General features: G+C 40.7%; 1 protein-coding gene across 1 annotated transcript in view; it reads right to left on the bottom strand.

Moving 5' to 3' along the window:
- The window catches only part of CNTN1 (contactin 1), a 254857-nt gene that overhangs the window by 16007 nt on the left and 217745 nt on the right, over positions 1-21105 (bottom strand). The gene's annotated exons all lie outside the window — the stretch shown is intronic.

Below are 21105 nucleotides of genomic sequence, written 5' to 3'. Positions count from 1 at the left end.
TGCACCTCCTCCATTTAGAGAGTCTCTGCCACTACCAGGAACGTAAATTAAGCTATCATGGGATAAGAGGGAAGACCCTTTCATGGATTGATAACTGGTTAAAAGACAGGGAACAAAGGATAGGAATAAATGGTAAATTTTCAGAATGGAGAGGGGTAACTAGTGGTGTTCCCCAAGGGTCAATCCTAGGACCAATTCTATTCAACTTATTCATAAATGATCTGGAGAAAGGGGTAAAAAGTGAGGTGGCAAAGTTTGCAGATGATACTAAACTGCTCAAGATAGTTAAGACCAAAGCAGACTGTGAAGAACTTCAAAAAGATGTCATAAAACTAAGGGATTGGGCCACAAACTGGCAAATGAAATTTAATGTGGATAAATGTAAAGTAATGCACATTGGGAAAAATAACCCCAACTATACATACAATACGATGGGGGCTAATTTAGCTACAATGAGTCATGAAAAAGATCCTGGAGTCATCGTGGATAGTTCTCTGAAGACGTCCATGCAGTGTGTAGCGGCAGTCAAAAAAGCAAACAGGATGTTAGGAATCATTAAAAAGGGGATAGAGAATAAGACGGAGAATATCTTATTACCCTTATATAAATCCATGTACGCCCACATCTTGAATACTGTGTACAGATGTGGTCTCCTCATCTCAAAAAAGATATACTGGCATTAGAAAAGGTTCAGAGAAGGGGAACTAAAATGATTAGGGGTTTGGAATGGGTCCCAAATGAGGAGAGATTAAAGAGGCTAGGACTTTTCAGCTTGGAAAAGAGGAGACTAAGGGAGGATATGATAGAGGTATATAAAATCATGAGTGATGTGGAGAAAGTGAATAAGGAAAAGTTATTTACTTGTTCCCATAATATAAGAACTAAGGGCCATTAAATGAAATTAATGGGCAGCAGGTTTAAAACAAATAAAAGGAAGTTCTTCTTCACACAGAGCACAGTCAACTTGAGGAACTCCTGGACTGAGGAGGTTGTGAAGGCTAGGACTATAACAAGGTTTAAAAAATAACTGGATAAATTCATGGAAGTTAAGTCCATTAATGGTTATTAGCCAGGATGGGTAAGGAATGGTGTCCCTAGCCTCTGTTTGTCAGAGGGTGGTGAAGGACGGTAGGAGAGAGATCACTTGATCATTACCTGTTAGGTTCATTCCCTCTGGGGCACCTGGCATTGGCCACTGTCGGTAGACAGGATACTGGGTCTACCAGATACTTTGGTCTGACCCAGTATGGCCATTCTTATGTTCTAACCGCTACATCATCAACAAGCCAGAGGAATAGCTACCTGGCTATGGGCTTCACATTGCCTCTAGAGCCAACTTAACAGGTTCTTGTGTGGTGCAGTTCACTGTGCCAAGACTGACCATACCTGGGGCACCCAGGACAGCCTCCTGTGTATCTGCGGTGCTGTGGAGGATGCTGCACACATCCTGGATGGTTGTTCTTTTTGTGTTGGGGCTCCCCAGAGATCTTGTCAAGATGAACACTACTGACTCAGAGGCCATTAACTGGCTTGAGACGAGTTAGCTCCTCACCATCGCCCCCACAACCTTGCTCATACACAATCGCTATATACAAGATACAAGGGTGCATGAGTGCATATTTGCTCATATTTTGTACTGTGTTCCTATCTTCTATATAGCTGCAGAAGCAACTACAGAAACTATTAAACAAAAATAGAATATAAAAAAGTGTTTAGCAGCAGACTTCTCATGGTTTCGGTGGTTTGTTCATCCCACTGCATTAATCTTTCTCCTCCTATTTGGTAGGCAATTATAAGCCCATATGCCAATTAAATGATTTTTTTTTGCCATGGCATCTAGCCTGCGGGCAGTGTTGATTGGCTGGCTTCTTTGCTATTGACGCTGGCTCTGTTAGAGACTTGGACTGCCAAAATGAGAGTATGCTTTGTATTCTGGGACAAATGAGATAATTTTCAATGGTGAGACTACTACTCAATTGCCAGTAAGTGTAAATTGTCTTCTCAGCCACCCACTAGCCAGTACACTCCCTGCCCTGTTAAATATAGCCTCTTCATGGTGGAGAGTTAAGTAAAACACACAGGCAACGTATTGAAAATATGCTTATTCCTTTTTAAAAAAAAAAAGTACTGCGCCTATAAATGATAGTTGCAGGAGCAATCTTAGGATTTTAGAGGCCCTTCTGTGATGAATGACCCATGCAGAACTCCTATCTCCACTTCACACATATAGTGGGCTTTTTTGCAAAATAAAAAAAAAGTAATGAAAAAGAGAAGGCCAGGAAAGGAAGCAAGTGTGACCCTGAAGGAAGTACAGACAGAGATCTTCAGCACTGAAATCCAGGAGTAGCAGACTTGAGGATTTCTGAGCAAGGTAACTGCCTGCTGTATTCAGGGAACTAGGACTTGGTGCACATTCTCTAGATTACACAAAGTGTATACCTAATGTACAATATAGCACCAATGTCTCATCATAATGGAAATAATGCCCAAAGGCCTGGAATTTTGAATAACCAGTCAAGCCAAATGGGCAAGAGTGCAACATCAGTGTGCCTGAATCAGTGTTAAAATCACCAGTATTTTTCCGAGTATTCCCTAGAGTAAACATGGCCCATACGAAGATAAAGGTCCTGTCTCCAGATTCCTTGTCTTTTGATCTACAGCTTTAGTTGGAAGCCTTGCTCACACATGACAACATACTGTTCCATCATTTCCAGGCTATACAGCTATCTATGTTCAGCCGTCCACAGAGAACCTGCCAATTTGCCCAATTTCCTACTTCTTAAAATCCAAAAAATAAAAAATCAAATAGGAAAACCAAAATTTCTCAAAGATGAGGAGGCAAACATTGGCAAGGCAACAGACACAAAGCAAGGTTCTGGGGCCACAGTGTGAAAGTTTTTACTAGCTTGAGAGATATTTTCTATGTATATATTGGAATTCCCTTAAAAATTATTACCTTGTTAGAAAGTTGTAAGTTTGACCATGTTACCTGTGCATGTAGAAAGATAGCATTTAGCAGTACTGTTGTGCAGTGAATCATCATGGGGACACCATGCTATTCTAGCTCAGTATTTTATGTTTTAAAGTCCTAATGCTGACATCACATTTTCAAGCCATTTCCAGTGCAATGTGAAAACCCTTGTTACAAGAAAACAGGCAAACAATCACAGATATTTCAGGCTTTTTGCTGACATATTTTGCAGTGAAAGAAAAGCAGCTTTTATAGTTGCAAATATTTTTCACTACTCTAAATTTCACCTGAGAAGGTACCAGTTCAGGGGTATGATGAACAACTTTATTTTGGAGGAGAGAGAAAAACTATTTGTGTGTAAGTGGGAAAGGCTCTACTTACTGAGAGCAGTGGGCAAGTGGTGTCCTACATCATCCGTCTAAGCAACTGCTCATCAGGGCACACGTCAGTGAGCTGTGCCACCCCGATAGAATGTTCAATCAAGTACTTTTGCAAGATTTAGACTCCGACAGATTTTTCACACAGCACCTAACACATTTTCTCAGTAGCAATATCAGAAAATCATAGGTTCATAGATTTTACACCCAGAAGGGAACATTAGATAATATAATCTCACAGATCATAAAATTTCACCCCGGTACCTCTGCATCGAGTCCGATAACTTGTATTTGACCATGCATATCTTCCAGAAAGGCACCCAGTCTTGATTTGAAGACATCAAGAAATGAAGAACTGACCACTCATTCCCCTTGGTTCTTTGTTCCAATGGCTAACCACCCTGTTAAAAATGTGTGCTTAATTTCTCATTTAAATTTGCTTGGCTTTAACTGGTTCTTGTTATGCCTTTCTCCACTAGACTGAAGAACCTATCTGGGATTTTCTCCCTGTGAAGGTACTTATACTCTTATAGAGGTAAACTTGTCACTCTCCAGCTTATTTTTGATAAGATGAACAGATTGAACTCTAAGTCTCACACTATAAGGCATCTTCTCCAGACCTCAAAGCATTTTGTGGGTCTTCTTGGCTCTCTCTCCAATTTTTCAACAGCATTATTATTATTATTATTCAACAGCATTATTATTAAAATGTGGACATGGTATTTCAATATCAGTCTCACCCATGCTGTATAAAAAAAATAAAATCACCTTCTTTCGCCTACTCCCCTGTTTATAGGGAAGATTAGCTCTCTTTACCATAGTGTCAAATTGGGAACTCATGTTGAGTTGTTTGTCCACTGTGACCCCTAGATCCTTTTCAGAGTCACTGCTTTCCAGGATACAGTCTCCCACTCTGTAGGTGCGGCCCTCATTCTTTGTTCCTAGATTACTTTGAATTTGCTGTATTAAAACACATCTTTGAATGGATCCAGCTTACCAAACTATCCATATCTCACTATATGGTTGTCCTTCTGTCCTCATCATTATTTACCACTCTGCCAGTATTTGTGTCACCCACAAATTTGATCAACAATGATTTTATATTTATTTTCAGATCACTGATGAACATGTTGAATAGCATCGGGCCTAGATTCCTGTGGAAACCCACTAGAAACATCCCCATTTTATTACGCATTTCCATCAATAACTACTTTTATGGATCTTTCAGTTGGCCAGTTCTGAATTAATTTATCATGTATTTTACTTATCAGAGGGGTAGCTGTGTTAGTCTGGATCTGTAAAAAGCAACAGAGTTCTGTGGCACCTTAAAGACTAACAGATGTATTGGAGCATAAGCTTTCATGTGTGAGCACCCACTTTGTCAGACGCATGTAATGGAAATTTCCAGAGGCAGGTATAAATATGCAGGCAAGAATCAGTCTGGAAATAACGAGGGTAGTTCAATCAGGGAGGGTGAGGCCCTCTTCTAGCAGCTGAGGTGTGAACACCAAGGAGGAGAGACTGCTTTTGTAGTTGGCTAGCCATTCACAGTCTTTGTTTAATCCTGATTTGATGGTGTCAAATTTGCAAATGAACTGAAGCTCAGCAGTTTCTCTTTGAAGTCTGGTCCTGAAGTTTTTTTGCTGTAAGATGGCTACCTTTACATCTGCTATTGTGTGGCCATGGAGACTGAAGTGTTCTCCTACAGGTTTTTGTATATTGCCATTCCTAATATCTAACTTGTGTCCATTCATCCTTTTACGTAGGGCCGATGTACATAGCAGAGGGGGCATTGCCGGCACATGATGGCATATATAACATTGGTGGACGTGCAGGTGAATGAACCTGTGATGTTGTAGCTGATCTGGTTAGGTCCTGTGATGGTGTCGCTGGTGTAGATATGTGGGAAGAGTTGGCATCGAGGTTTGTTGCATGGATTGGTTCCTGAGTAAGAGTTGTTATGGTGTGGTGTGTGGTTGGTGGGATCTCTGTGGCCGAGGACTTGCCTGCCTCCCAAGATCTGTGAAAGCGAAGGATCATTGCCCAGTATTTTACTGATATTGTATAGTGAGAATTTTTGAATCATGCGGTATTAAGTCAAATGCCTTATAAAAATCTAAGCAATCCAACATCTACATAGATATCTTTATCAAACACATTTTTATTCTCATTGAAAAATGAAATCAGGTTTGTCTGACAAGACATATTTTCCATAAAACCATGTTGACGGGTACCCATGGTCAGAGAGAGCAGAGAGTGGCAAGCAAGGTTGATGAGAAGGTGACTTTTCCATTTAGTGAAAGTCCTGTGATTTTCCAAAAGAAAGCCCTACTCTCATAGTCCTTAGCAGGACTGGGACTTCTGCTTCAGCAGGAGCATCAGACAAAGAGTCACACTGCTGAAATGTAGAATGTCCAAGGCTGTATGGAACATGGATGGGAGGCATAAAGATTGGAAGGGGCTGTGGAGCAGGGGGTCCTTGGCCAGTGTTTCATATGGGTCCCTGATCTGACAGCCTAACCCAATTCCTTTGCCCCTATGCCCAGCTTGGATCATCTTCATTTTCCTTCTTCCCATACCCACTGCACAGCGTACCTTTTTTCTTGTTTTTTCTTTTATTAACATTTGTTTGTATTACTAAAAATCAACATTAATCACATTAAAGGACTGTTGTAACAATAAGCAAAGGAAAAAAATCACTGTGGACTGGGAAAGGGGTGAAGGTGGAATGAAGGGGAGCCATGGAGCTATGCAGCCAGTTTGGCAATTGGATGATGCACCGCGGTAGGGACAGGTGGGCAGTAAGACCAGGAGGAGTCAGTCAAGAACAATGCTTCCCAATCTGCCTTACCAGCCTGTCATCCCAGCTTCACTGCCAAGGCTGGCTCTGCTAGTCTTATAATTCCTCCCTGCCTCACAGTCTCCTAGTCTGTTCCCTAGATGTTGATATTTATCGATATTGATGTTGAAAAGTGGAAAAGGGACAAAAGCATAAATGAGACTCATTGAGGGGGTCAGCACAGAGGGGTTGAGGCAAGCTGAAGACATGGAGCATTGCCAGGGAGTACACAGCAAGGAGACTTGGTGGGATAGGGGAGCTGAAGGAGAATTATGGAAGTGGTCATATGAGGGTATATGTGGAGGAACATAGAAATGGAAGAAATCCCAAGGGACTGGAGGAGGGTTGTGGAAAGGAAAGACACTTCCTTTTATTGATCATTAAAAAAAATCCTACCCAACCCCACAAGCCAACCACCGACATCAGCTACATTAAGATATATTTTCATAAACACATATGTGATGGGTAAAAATCTATCGTGTTATTTGTCCATGAAAAGGTATGTGCCTGGAGTTAAGGCTGTGCATTAGAGTGTGGTAGTGAGGAACTGGATACGTGTAGTTGCAATTAGAAGGGAGCTGTGGAAGTATGCAGTCTGTGAGTGTATTTGGGTGTAATGGGTGCCAGCTGAGATTGGTCTCATGTTAATATTGGTTGAACTCTAATTTAATGAAGGGTTTTGTGAGGGAACCGAAATTAGAAAAGAAAAAGGTCTAGTAGGTTATCCTGAGCAGCTACCTGTCAATTCATTTTTTATGTGGACTGGAAGTCTGACACACAGGAACTGTACTTAAAAAAATGCATAATCTTCTTTATTCTAATGCCTCCAAGGATGGTAGCGGCAAGAAAACTCTTAGGATGTCAGATGACCCCCTCTGGGAAATGAGTTTGTGTCCTGCCCCCAGCAGGTTCTCTGACAATGACAGAGTGACTCTCCAGCCTCCAAACTCTCCTCACTGCACCAGCAGATGATCTCATGCATTAGTCTTCACTAGTATTTGGCATTGCGAAGAACTTTCGTTTTCCTCCTCAGTTCTTTTCTTATCCCAGAAGTGACTGTTGATTGTATGGAATGTTCCTTCACTGATGTTGTATGTTCCCACATGGATTACAGGCACTGAGAATTCCAAAGTATTCTTCATGATACCCTTCAGGAAATCCTTATTATGACATTCTTTGTCCTAGCACAAAGGAGACCCCAGACTGTCCTGTTTTCTATTTTCTCTATCTGTGCCACAGATGTCTTGGATCACAACCCAATTGGGACTAATTTCCTCTTTCTTCTTTTTGGTGGCTCACTTTCAGTGCTTGCCTCTTGATCACAGATTGAGTTACTGATATCTTGGGCACTTAGCCTGATCCTGTCCATCTTCTAAAGGGCATACAGCAGTTCTAGTTTAAATTTGAAATGCAGATATTTAATCTGAAAACAAGTCAATCTAACTTTAAACCTGAAATATGATGAATAAATCTATGTACTTTAACATAGAAAGCAGATAATATCAGGATTTCCAATTCAGTTACCTTTAGACACTTCTATAACAAATGTATAAAGAAAGAACAGAAAGTTATATTATACATTGTTAATCTGGAATCATCTAATATGGATGTGTTCAGACTAGAGGGATTTTAATAAAGAACCTATCAACCTTACTTAAAAAAGCCCAAGCATCCTTTGACACATCTTTGCACGTACCAACACATTTAATTTGACAAATTTGACTTGATTATAAAGTCAAGGAAAGGAAATTTAAGGTAAAAATATCTAAACATTCAAAGAGGACTTCTATCAGATATATGCAAAAGCAACACTGCATGACATGTTTTGTAAAATCAGTCATACATATCAAAGCACACAGTGATCTTTTTAAATCTTTAAATAAATAAAACCTTTACATAGCAAACTGACATCCATTTCAAATACTACACGTGATTTCATCAATCTCAATATTATTTCCTTGAACATATTTACCAGCAAAAGGTATGCAGATCTTACGAGTATAGGCATATATACCAGGATGCTTTCAATTTAATGAAACAATAGTTTGACACATTAAAGCTTTTTCTGTGTGACTTTTGAAACTTGCATATGATGTTTGTGATTACATTCACATTCAGTGGAAATAATCCATACAGGACACCTGTGTTTTCCTAATCATAGTTCATTTACTGTGCAGCACATCTGCCCAGTAAATGTATTCATCAATACAACTTTGGTGCTTGCAAATAAACAACATGTAGCAATTCTTCAAGTTTGTAGCTGATCCTAATGTGTGCAGACACACTTAGGGAGTTCTGGTTCGATACATAGGTGAAAGAGAACTACAATACACACCTGGTTCTTCGTTAAGATTATATAATTTAGTCCAACTGCAACTACTGCAGTTTAGATACACTATCCTGCAGTTGCCCAGGGATTACTGAGGGAGCTATATGCTCTGTAGAACTCATTACTTTTCCAAAAATCAGTGTGTGAGCTTTGTCCAATGCCAGCTACTGACAGCGCATGGCACTCAGGGCTTGGTCCTGCACCACTGCAATGCCTAGGAGAAAGGTCAGATCCTCAGAGAGTATGGCTATATCTCATGCTAGCTTTTCACACTCTCTTGCAGCCATGGAGCACTACCAGATGTTTTAGCTGGCTGGCTGCCTTCCCAGGTGCCTAAGGTCTGTTTCCTGTTCTGATCCAATATGGGTATGCTGGGTGGAGGATGGGCTCCTTGGGAACCCTTCCCCACCAGTGCATCCATACAAAACAGGCCATAAATTTTTATCCCCATAATTTAAATAAAGGGTAGCCATATTGATTTTAATAAAGATGTCCATCTGTTTGCCAGAGAAAACTAAGCAACAGATAAGAATTTCCCTGGATTGGGACATATTCATTACAAACACTTGAACATTTCAGACATTAAAAAAAATTTGCATTTGTGATCAAATCTGGCACACTTGCCTGAATAATATAGAGAGAAATAGTTTTGTGAGGTCAGCCTTCCAAAAAACAGTGCTAAGATTACCTCACATCATCCCCAAATCCCAGCTGACTAGCTTTGATTTCTAAAACCAAATAAAAATACTATACAAGTTTATTTCACTAGTTTGATGTTCAGTCAAACTGATGGAGGTAGATTATCAGTTTGTATTAAATAAAACTACATTAAAATAATTACAATATTAAACCAAAATCTTAACAAACGAAGTGTTGGACAATTGTGACTTTCTTTTTCCTGTGTCACTTGACCAGAGTAATAAACAGTTAAATATATATTTTTCAGAGTTTTTTTCCAACTGAAATTCTCCAGGTTCCTTCCTGTGATTTGGTGAAGTGAATATAAAAAAGATATATATTTTTTCACATATAAGGAAAAGATGCTTCTATCATGGGATAATGTTTTTTTTTAAAAAAAAAAACCACCTGAATATGTTATCAGAGAAATTGGGGAAATTATTGGGAAAAAATGAAACACATTGGAATTCAGGAAAATGCTAATTTGAATGCCAAACCTTTGATTTATGAACCAAATGGCAGTTGTACAAAATACTAGTAACTGAAGGAATATAAGACTGGAATTTTTAATAATGGTATTCCCCATTGCACCTTAACACACATTTTTTTCCCTCCTTCATCTGCAGTGCTGTGAAACTCACCATATCCTTGGTAAAACCCAAATTGATTAAATAGTAAAACTAAAATAAAATAAAAAAAAACTTTTGGGAGAAGAAATAATCTTTTGCTCAGGAAGATACTTGAGTAAGATTTACTTATTTCTATATTTCTCTGAGGATTAGAAGAAACAATAAACTGATTGCTAAAGGAGTTTGTAAAAGGTTTTCAATTTTCACATTCAAGTTCAAGATGCAAGTGGTATTCAGGAACTTAAGGTATGTAGTGTCATAGTTACAGCAGCATGAAAACAGAGAAGATGCTGGCATCAAGAATGATAAAGGGAGGATCTATCAGTACATCACTTTGCCTTGTCCACACTGGCAGCAGTGTGTGGGGTACTTGTGGGTAGTGTACATGTAGCTACATGTGGCAGTGAAACGCTCTGGCAGGGGAAGGCAGCAGGAAAAAATGTCTGATATTGGGGAGTTGCCAGCTGGAGTCTTTCCCTACTGCTGGAGTTTCTCCCTGCAGTAGGGAAAGTCTTGGGCAGCTCCCTGCGGCAAGGTAATGCTCTAGAAGTGGACAGAGCCTTTCCCTACTGTGCCTCCCCAATGCAATAGCCTTTGCCCCCTGCCTGAGCCTTTCCCTGGGACAGGAAAGGCTCCAACCGCAGTGTAGGTAGGGGAGGAACTGCTGGGCATGTATAGATGCATAGGGTACATACTCTCAGGTTCTGGCATATCTTTACTCACCTAAGCAGTGCTACACCATCTCCACTGCTATTTATACCCATGTGTAGCAGGGCAGTTACCCCACTCTGGTGGAAAAAGGCTAGGCTGATTGGGGAAGCAGCCACAGCTGGGGCCACGCCCCAATCAGGCCACACCTGGCCTTGTTATAAGGGCTCAGGGAGGAGCTGGGTCAGTCTCTCTCTAGCTGTGGAGAGAGAAGGACCTAGCTGCCTGGGAATAGGGTACCTGGAGCAGAGCAGGGCTGGGAAAAGGCAAGAGGAGCTGGGGAGCAACAGCCTGGCAACTCCCCAGACTGAGGCCTTGATAAAGGCCTAGGCAGGTACTGGGGCTGGGAGGTGCAGCCCAGGGTTAGGCAGAAGCAGCTGGCCCAACCTCCTTGCCAATGATGAGTGGCCATGACAGACTGCAGTTGCCCCAGGGAGCGGGGGCTAGATGACAACTGGCAGTAGCCACTGAGGGAAGCTGGGTGTAGAGGGTTGGGGGTTCCCCTGGGAGGACACACACACACACACACACGACAATGAATCTCGGAGCTCAGGTCAATTGACTTGATTTTGCAGGTCTCATGCTGCCGGGCTGAAAATTGCAGTGTAGACATTCAGGCTTGGGCTGGAACCCAGGCTTTAAGACCCTCCCTTATTACCAGGTTTCACAGCCCGGGATCCCGTCCATGCCCAAACATCCACACAGCTATTTTCAACCCCACAGCGTGAGCCCCACGAGCCAGTCAGCTGACCTGGGCTCTGAGACTAGAGGTCTTTTTTTTTTTTTTGCAGTGTACATGTACCCTAAGTAAGCCTGAATTAATCAACCTGTCATGCTGCCCCTAGTGATTACCTTGACCAGTTAACACAAGTTAAAACTACAACTTGCCTTCTCAACACATTTTCGTTAACATATGTTACCTGACATGAGTTAAACACATCTTTTCTTCCTAGTGTAGATGTGGCCTTAAGCCTGATAAAAGGAAATCCTTTCTTCAACCTAGAGAACTCACCATCACAAGAGATCAGTATGTTCAAGAGTTTAACATGATTAAAGAATAGATCAGCCATTGATATGGACAATGAGAGTATGCACAGTTACATGAACTACGATAAAATATATATTAGGAAGTGAAACTCTCCTGCTGCAGGATATAAACTAATCACTAACTGATGGGGTTAGGGAGAAACTCCCCCTACAGACAAGTCATTTCATTATTTCCCACTTAAAGATTTCTTGCACCTTTCTTGCTGCAGAGGCATTTGATAGTGACAGAATACTGAACTACATGGACAACTGGTATAATCTGGTATAGCAATTCCTATATTTCTAAAAGCAGCAAAGAATCCTGTGGCACCTTGTAGACTAACAGACGTTTTGCAGCATGAGCTTTCATGGGTGAATACCCACTTCTTCGGATGCAAGCCACTTCTTCTGCTTTTACAGAACCAGACTAACACGGCTACCCCTCTGATACTTGACACCTATATTTCTAATAAATCATAAAAAAGGTCTTCCAGGCCAGCTGATTTTTAGATATTCTCTTTTCTCCAAGCATTCCACCTTAAACTGAAGGGCTCTCTTATTGCATTTTTAATCTCAACTATTCTTACAGTACCAGATTTTAGTTGAGGATTGTGAGATTAAATCCTATTGGTGAAGAAATGCTTTCTTAATCTGTGAAACCTTCAGGAAATTAAGTCTCATTATCATCATTTTTATAAAAAGAAATCTTGTTTTTTATCTTGAGGCTTTTATATTAAAACCTTCTCCAAAATTATTAATGAAAAATTGTCAATGACATGACAACAAGTAATATTTCCGATAGCTGCTCTTTATAAAGAAGCACAAAACTTCTCTCTCTCTTTTACTTTAAATGTCCAAAAGCTAAGCTACATTAATGTGAAGTACTGTGTCTTAGGCTTTCACGCTGTGCTCATCATGAGGTTGCCCCTTTTCAGTACTTCGTATAGTATGAGATTATTGAGTTTACTGTGGCAAAAATGCCTAGAGAAAATACTATACCCCTGTACTTTAGCTACTGCAATAAAAATGTTTCACTCAACTCCATGTGTGATTACACAATACATACATACTAGAAGAACGAGGACATTTCCAAACTCCTAAGTGATAAGCAGAAAATATTTGTTGAATGATAGAATGATCTTACTTCCATCTCAAAGAAAAATAGGTTGAAGTGCCTACAAAGCAAGGCCCAGGTCAAACTGAGGAGAATACAGGATGAGTGGTGGGAGAGGAAATCTGCAGAAGTTCAGCATAATGTGGTTATGAACAATGCAAAGACCTTTGACTCTCTCAAAACAGTCTACGGACCATCTAAATCTGCCACAGCTCCCCTGAAGTTGGCAAATGGCATACCTATTATCAAAGACAAGGAGGGAATCTACTCAATAGACCATCCACAGCTGATTGGTGTGTTCTTGATCAATTACCTGAGAAACCCATCAAAGAGGATCTCGATCTCTCTCCATCAGTTGAAGAGTTCATGAAAGCCATCGAACAACTGTACTCCGGCAAAGCATCCGGAAATGATGGTATTCCAGCCGAACTGTACAAGGTAGCAGGCCCAAAGGCTATTGAGGTGTTTCATGACATCTTGAGTACCATTTAGGAAGAAGAAGAAATGCCACAAGACTTCAAATATGCTATTATTGTATCACTATTCAAAAGAAAGGCAACAAAGCAGACTGCAGAAAGTACAGAGGCATTTCTCTCCTCTGTACAGCTGGTAAAATACTAGCTCGCATTCTACTGAACAAACTCATTACAAACTATCTGAGAAGACTCTGCCAGAAGCACAATGTGGTTTCAGATCAGGTTGTAGTACTACAGACATTATTTTTGTCATAAGACAGGTCCAGGAAAAATGTTGAGAGCAAAACATGGACGTGTATGCAGTCTTCATTGACTTGACCAAAGCTTTTGATATGGTCAACAGAGAGGGTCTATGGGCTATTCTGCATAAACTGGGTTGCCCAAGAAGGTTTATACAAATCATCCATCTGTTCCATGACTACATGGCAGTGCAAGTGCTCTCCAATGGTGACTCTTCTGTGGCATTCAAAATCTCAAATGGAGTGAAGCAAGGCTGGGTACTTGCACCAATGCAGTTCAATTTGTTCTTTTCCTGTGTTCTCAGCCATGCCACAAGGGACTTTGATATACATCTGCTACTGACATGATGGCTCCTTCTGATCTTCGAAGACTCACTGCTAAGACCAAGACGCTAGAGAGACACTTTTTGCAGATGACTGCACCTTGATATTCCATAGATATGACTACCTTCAGTTCATCATTGGCAGGTTTTTTGAAGCATCCCAGCTCTTTGGCCTCACCATCAGTTTGGATAAGACAGAGGTCTTGTTCCAACCAGCACCTTAGTGTCTATGTATCTCAGGAGAGCACCTTCCTGCTTAGATAGCTCCTTCCTTTGCTTTCTTTCTTTTCTGTATGCTGCCGGAGGGGCGTTTTCTTCTTTCACTCTTGACTGCTGTTCTGTGTCAGTTATAGTGGCTCTCAACACTCAATTGAAGGGGACAAATAAGCAGGCTGGTAGTGAGGGAAGATATCAGTGGCTTAAAGAATACCACTTCAGTTGATCATCACTGGGGGAAAAAGGGCTTAACTGAGTTTTATGCAGTACAATATTATATACATTATTTTATTTTTATTTATTTTTTCTGAATTCCCTCTGATTTGCCATTACATTTCTAGCAAAGGAGTGTCGTTAACTGACTGCAGCATTCTAGGTGTGGCAACTCCAGAGCTACACCCATAGGACAATTACCTTCAAGCTCTGAAATGAAATCCTTGTATAGACAATCCCAGACAAGACTGACTCCCTTCCCGTGCCCCACCATCACATTATGCTGCAACCTCATGTCTAAATTGCTCTTGGCTGTCATCCCTGGGTCTCTGTCAGCATTTCTACTTTGCCAGTTTCTCCCTCCCACTCAATATGTGTGTTTCAGAATATTTAATTCCTGATATATTCGTTTGCACATTTCAAAACAGTGGATAACATTTTCAAAAGTGAGATAGGCACGTAGGAGCCTAAGGGTGTTTCTACAAAGCAAAAACACCCTGTGGCCATGAGTCTTAGTGCCCAAGTCAACTGATTCATGGGGCTAAAAATAGTGTAGACATTCTCACTTGGGCTGGAGCCCAGGCTCTGAGACACACCTCCCACCCCCCATCCTAAGCCAAGTTTCAGGAGCTGGGCTCCAGCCCAAACATCTACATTGTTATTTTTAGCATCATAGTGCAAACCCCATGACCCCAAGTAAGCTTACCAGGCCCTAGTTTTTTCTTTGCTTGTTTGTTTTGTTTTTGCGCAGTGTAGATGTACCCTAAGTCTCATTGAAAATCACTGGCACTTAGGCTCTTAAGTCACTTACAGGGCTTTTGAAAACTTTACCCAGAATCTCATTTGGACCCCGATTCAGCAGTCAATCACTATTTAACAAAGCACTTACGCACATGCTAAATTTTAAGCATGTCTAAAGTTAAGCATGTGCTTAACTGCATTGCTGAATGAGGATGGGTTTAAATGGTTTACTGAACTAGGGCCTTTATTTTGTAACTATGTTTCTAATCTCTTTAAATCCCTGTACTGTTTATCTGCCCTACCTGAATTTTGTTATGATTCCTGATTTAGTATAAAAGTTTCTTTTAATGTGCCATTTACTCTCTTTATGATCATTGAAGAAAATGTTAAATAAGACCATCCTGACAAGAACAGTGCTATCTCTAAAGTATCACATGAGGAACCTCCTTCCAACTCAATAGATCACACTTTATAAATACATTCTTTAGATTCTCTTTTCCAGTTTTCACCCCATGTGACAGTCATCTCTCTAAATCTTCTTCCACTTCCTCTTTGCTCTCCCTCACAAGCACCACATCATCCACACAAAGCATGCACCACGGTGCCACTCTCTGAATGCTTTCTGAAAAGGCATCAAGCACTAACATGAACAAAAAAGGGGCTTAGTCCCAAACCTTAATTTACTTACTAGAAACTGTTCAGTTTCTCCCCATCATGGCCACCTGACTTTGGTAACAGCACCCTCATACACATCCTGGATGAGTCTGATATAGACTTCAGGTATCTGTTTTTATTCTCATACATTACCAGATGACTTTTCTTGGAATGTGGTCATAAGCCTTCTCAAAATCAATGAATACTATATGCAGGGTTTTCCTTTTTTCCCCTCTATATTTTTCCACATGCAATCTTAATGCAAAAGTAGCATCTATAGTTGATTTACCTGGCATGAATCTAAACGGTTTGTCAGGGACCTTTATTTCTCTTCATAGTCTCTTATCTACAACTTTCTTCTAGATTTTCATTTTGTGGCTGATGCGTTTATTGCCCTGGTAGTTTCCGCAGACTTGCATGTCTCCTTTTCTCTTAACTATTGGTGCTAATGTGCTCTTTCTCCAGGCATCTTCTCAGTCCCCTCATGAAATTAAACAATTGTATCAATATGTTCATGCCTATTTGCCCTATGCACTTCCATACTTTTGCTGGTATCCCATTGGGGCTGAGAGCTTTCTTATTTTCCATGTTGCTTCTGCAACTACATCTTCTATGATTGGTTATAATGGATTTTCTTCAAAGTAATTTCTCCACCATACTTTAATCTGGTTCTCATTGATTAATGTATTTTCACTTTCATTTTTGATTATTTTGATGTCACCAATTTCTTTAGCCCTCTAATTGCAGGTCTTTGCCAGTTTAGGTATTTCTTTCTCACCCTTCTTCATTTCAGGGCTTTAGTATTAGTAGCTGCTGCCTCTTTATTCACTATCTTTTTGACTTCTTTTTATATCCCTGAAAATCCTGCTGTTGGAGCATTGCTTGCGAAAATTTAAAACACTTTTCCTTTGTGGCCTCTCAAACTTCACCATCTGCTCTCTTTGGGGAAAAAGACTCTTCCCTTTTATTCACCAAGTAGGTTCTTTGCACATTCTAGAATTTTGATTGCAATACGATTCCACCATTGATTTTTATTTTCTCTCAATCATTCTAAAGAGATCTTCCCCAGCACTTTAATTTTAAACTCCTTACTAACTTCATTAAGCTTCCATCACTTGATCTGGACAATTTTCATCTCATGTATGCTATATATTGACAGTCAACAACCAATATTCTATGTTGTGATGCAATGCTTTCCCCTGCGATGACCTTACAGTTTCTGAAGTTCTTCAGCTCAGCTTGGGTTAGAAGGAAGTAATCTATCTGCCACTCTTACAGGTAATCAAATGTTCTTCCTTGTTAGTGAAAAATGTATTAATGATGACCAAGTCATACGTCTGGGCATACTGTAATACAGTTTGCCCTTCCTTGCTACAGACGCTATGGTACACCTTGCCATCTCCACACATGATTGTTAAGGTTAGCTCCACTGATGACTCTTTTGTTACCACTTTCTGTACAGCAGTGTCCATTCCCTCCCGCAGAAATCCTTTTTGTCCTTGTTCATCACATTCCATGTGAGGTGCATAGGTACATATTACATTTAGGAGGCCATTTTCAATAGCTATCTTAACCAAAATTATCCTGTCACTTCACCTATCCACAATCACTACAAATTCCTGCATCACTTTGTCTAAGGCAGTGGTCCCCCCAGACGAAGGACGGTGGCGGCGGTTGAGCATCCGCCGAAATGCTGCCGAAATTCGGTGGCATTTTGGCAGATACTTGACTGCCGTCCAGGACGCAGGCGCATTTAGATGCCCCCGCGGGCACCGTGTTGGGGACCACTGGCCTAAGGGCTTGTTGAGACTATAGGGGTGCTATAACTCCCCTATATGGATGCTGCAGGCGTTAACTAAAACCTTCCTATTTCACATTAATGTTGTCCTGTTTGAAGAGGACTATTCACACCAGCGGTCTGACCTGCAAGGCAGTGTAAAGAATGGGGCCATGTCCTAAAACTATATTAACTACATATCTCTTATTCAATGTGCCATAGTAGTAGTTTATAACCTTCTCCAATGCTCTTGTCTTTGTTCCTTTCAGTTTGGTCTCTTGAATGCAGGCAATCTGTACTCTCCTTTTCATAAATGTCTGAGCCATAAATGTCCTCATTTTCCAAGATATCAATCTCACTTTCTGGACTCTCTTCTTTAACCACATCCATCCAGAATGATGCAATCTCTCTCAGATGAGGGTGCTAAGCGTTACTTCCTGGAAATGCTCTAATAGTTCAGATAAAGTGCTCATATGAAGGACTCATTTCTTTAGACTTCTTTGGCAAGTTAGTTATTTCCCTTAATATCCTACTCTACTGGTTGCTCATGCGCCTCTATAAATTTTCCTGTTAAAGACATACTAAACCAAATAAAAATTCAGCACCTCAGCCTCTTTGGAGTCACCATTAATTTCATCCTCCTTGTGTATTACTGAGTCTTCTTTCTCCCAGTACTATTTTCCCCTTGATTTTTAAAATGCTTCTTATTCCTCCTTCGTTGCCATTTATTCATTTGCTTTACTGCAAACCTTACCCTTTTACCTTTGCCCTGCAAGCCTTATCTGATTCAGTATCCCGGACTGGCTACCTCCGTGTTTTCATTTCAACTACAGGTTTGGGTTTTTTTTGTTTTGTTTTACCTAAACCTTCAGTAGGCCATCATGAGACCACTGGGCAACTGTTATTTCTTGTATTTTTATTTCTGTCAAGAGCAGTTATGTCTTAATGAAAGTGATGAAGAGGTTCCTGCCTATGTCTGAGATCCAACTCACTTGTCTCTACTTGCCATTCAGTCTACTGGTGCTATAGCAATTCCATCACCATTCTTCTCTTTTCTGTGTGTCTTTTCACACTAGGGAATTAAGGGAAGAAAGCAGAATCCTGTCCTATCAATAGCAGCCTCTTCCTGCAAACCTATATTCACTGTTGAATGCCGCTGGTCTTTTAAGCCTCCACATGATCAGAAAATGACTCCATAATTTGCATTCATATTGTTTATTTCCCCTTGTAAGCGATACTGTATCTTCTCTCACTTGAGGAATGATATAGAGATGTATATTTTAACAATGATAAATCAATGTCCTTGGTTAAATTATTTTAAACTGTACATTTTCAAGGAGAAAATCATAAATCTCCACTGTAAATCTAGAGATAATTCCATCAGCGACAGAGGATAACAGAGATCATTCTATTCAGTTTCCATAAAGACAATGACCTGATAACAACAAATATTACCAAGTTTACTGCAATAAGTGTGAATTCATAAAGAACATATCCATTTTTGTTAATAAAAAAAGAAAAAGAAAAGTGATATCTTCTGGAGAGAGCCTAGTCCATCCTCAACTAAATCTCTCTCCCCTAACATTAAAATAGGCATAAGTGAGACTTAAGTGTGCTGTGGCCCTGTGCTGGACCTCTGCACAGTGGTTAATTTAATTTCACTCTTGAAATCAACATTCCACATCTAAAAATAGAAACCTCAAAGTCACTCTCAGATACCCTCTTAGTGTTAATATTTGTTTTTCTCCCTATTTCCTATAAGCTAAAAACACCTCCCTCTATCAGTAGAATGGGCTAACCACAGTCCTCATATAATACGTTAGCGTAGCTACTGGACCCTATGCTTGCATCTCTTTACAAGGCACCTTTCAGCATTCTCAACGCAGCTTATTTTTTAATGTATCAATCATTTCCCCATAAACTTGCCTACTGTAGAAATGTACAGTTTGTAATGGAGCACTGACAAAGAGTTCCTTAAACCAAGTAAAAACCCCAAAGTCTTGTAACCACTTCACTGAGCTCTTTTGCATTCCTTGACGTATATATTAAAGTACTAATATTTTTCTCAAATATTCTAAAGTAACTGCCTTCACAAATTCAGTCTAAATATAAAGTCTCCTTTCCTCCCGTAGCCAAATAAGAAAATGCAAATAAACATTGAAAACAGATAAAAAATAACCCTTCAAAACCCATAATTTCCACAGAGTCATATCCTTCAAAATCCTTATTTCCTGCCCCTCTCTCTCATAGCTCAAGTGTTTCTCAATAACTGTAAACTGAAGTCTCTTCAACACCAGTGGCTCAATTCACAAGAAGACTCTTAGGCATGGTGACATTGAACATCATCAGGTCTAACTTTTAAGTGCTTCAAAAATCACTGGGATTCACAAAGCCTGAATTAGGTGCCTAGGTTCTCTATATAAGGAATGGGGAGAGGTAGGCACCTTAGAATGGGATTCACAGAAGCCAGCATGCTAGGCAGCACTTATACCAGTCAATGGGAGATGCTAAGGCAAAGGGTGTGTGTTAAGCCCCATCCCTCTCTTGGAGATAGGCACCTAACTCTGGGCTACAAGGATGCACCTCCTCCTATCTGGGATTCTCAGCTGCAAACCCTCTCTTACGATTAGTGAGAAGCTGAGTGATGCTGGGGAAGGAGGACTTAGGGTACTCACCCGGGATATGGGAGACTCCTGGTTCATCCCCCTCTTCCTGAGGGGTAGAAGGTATTTGAACAGGCACCTGCCACCTCTCAGCTGAGTGCCATAACACAGGGCTATGGGATATTCTGATGTGGGGGATCCCTCACTCAGTCTCTCCTTTTGAAGCTGTTCCACTGTGGATAAATGATTTTAAAAGTCATTGGAGCACGGGGACTGGCTCTCTCACTTCCTTGGTAAGTGCTCTAACCATCAGGCTCCAGAGTCATTCTCATGCTTGTTTTCTCTCTCTCTTCCCCAGTGACAATTTCATTATTTAGCCACAGTGGAACAGCTTGAAAAGAAGAGATTGAGGGAGTGCCCTCCCCACAAATCAGACTATCCCATAGCCCAGTGCACTTACTTGAGAAGTGGCAGATCCCTGTTCAAATTCCTTCTCCCCATCAGGTGGAGGAGCAAATTGAGGCAGGGGTCTTCCACCTCACAGGTCAGTACCCTAACCATGGGGCTAAAAGATATGAGAAAGGTCACCCCCCCCCAGCCATTTTGTGTAAACTTTCCTATAGGGATCTTATCTGGTAGGCGAGCTATGAGCATGCTTACCAGATTAGGCCACGCAGGTGCATTAGGCACAGGAAAACCTATCTTTATCCAATTCATGCATCACCCTTGGACTTACCCGTCCTGATGCTTGGCATGGGGCTGCAGTGCACCTGCTCAGAGTCAGAAATATAGGCACCTAGGGAACTTTTACTGCAAAAATTCAGGTGCTGCGCACGTGTAGGTTTCTACAGTGTTCAGAGGCAGTTAAGCAAGAGTACTGGGAATCTCAGTGGGGCCTGATTCTGGAATTCAGGCACCTAAAGTGGCAGTTAGGCATCTACATCCTTTTCTGAACCTAGCCCTAGGATTGCAAGTCAAGAACAATCTTCAGTTAATTTTCATATTCCAAAATTACTTCTTCAAATTGACATCATTTGGTACATTACAGCACCTTTCATCTCATCATCTCAAAGTGTTTTACAAGTACACCTCTATCTCGATATAACACAACCCAATATAACACGAATTCGGATATAACACGGTAAAGCAGCGCTCTGGGGGGGTGGGGCTGCGCACTCCAGCTGATCAAAGC

This window comes from Mauremys mutica, chromosome 1 (genome assembly GCF_020497125.1).
Source record: "Mauremys mutica isolate MM-2020 ecotype Southern chromosome 1, ASM2049712v1, whole genome shotgun sequence".
NCBI lineage: Eukaryota > Metazoa > Chordata > Testudines > Geoemydidae > Mauremys > Mauremys mutica.
This window is presented reverse-complemented; position numbering and strand designations above follow the sequence as displayed.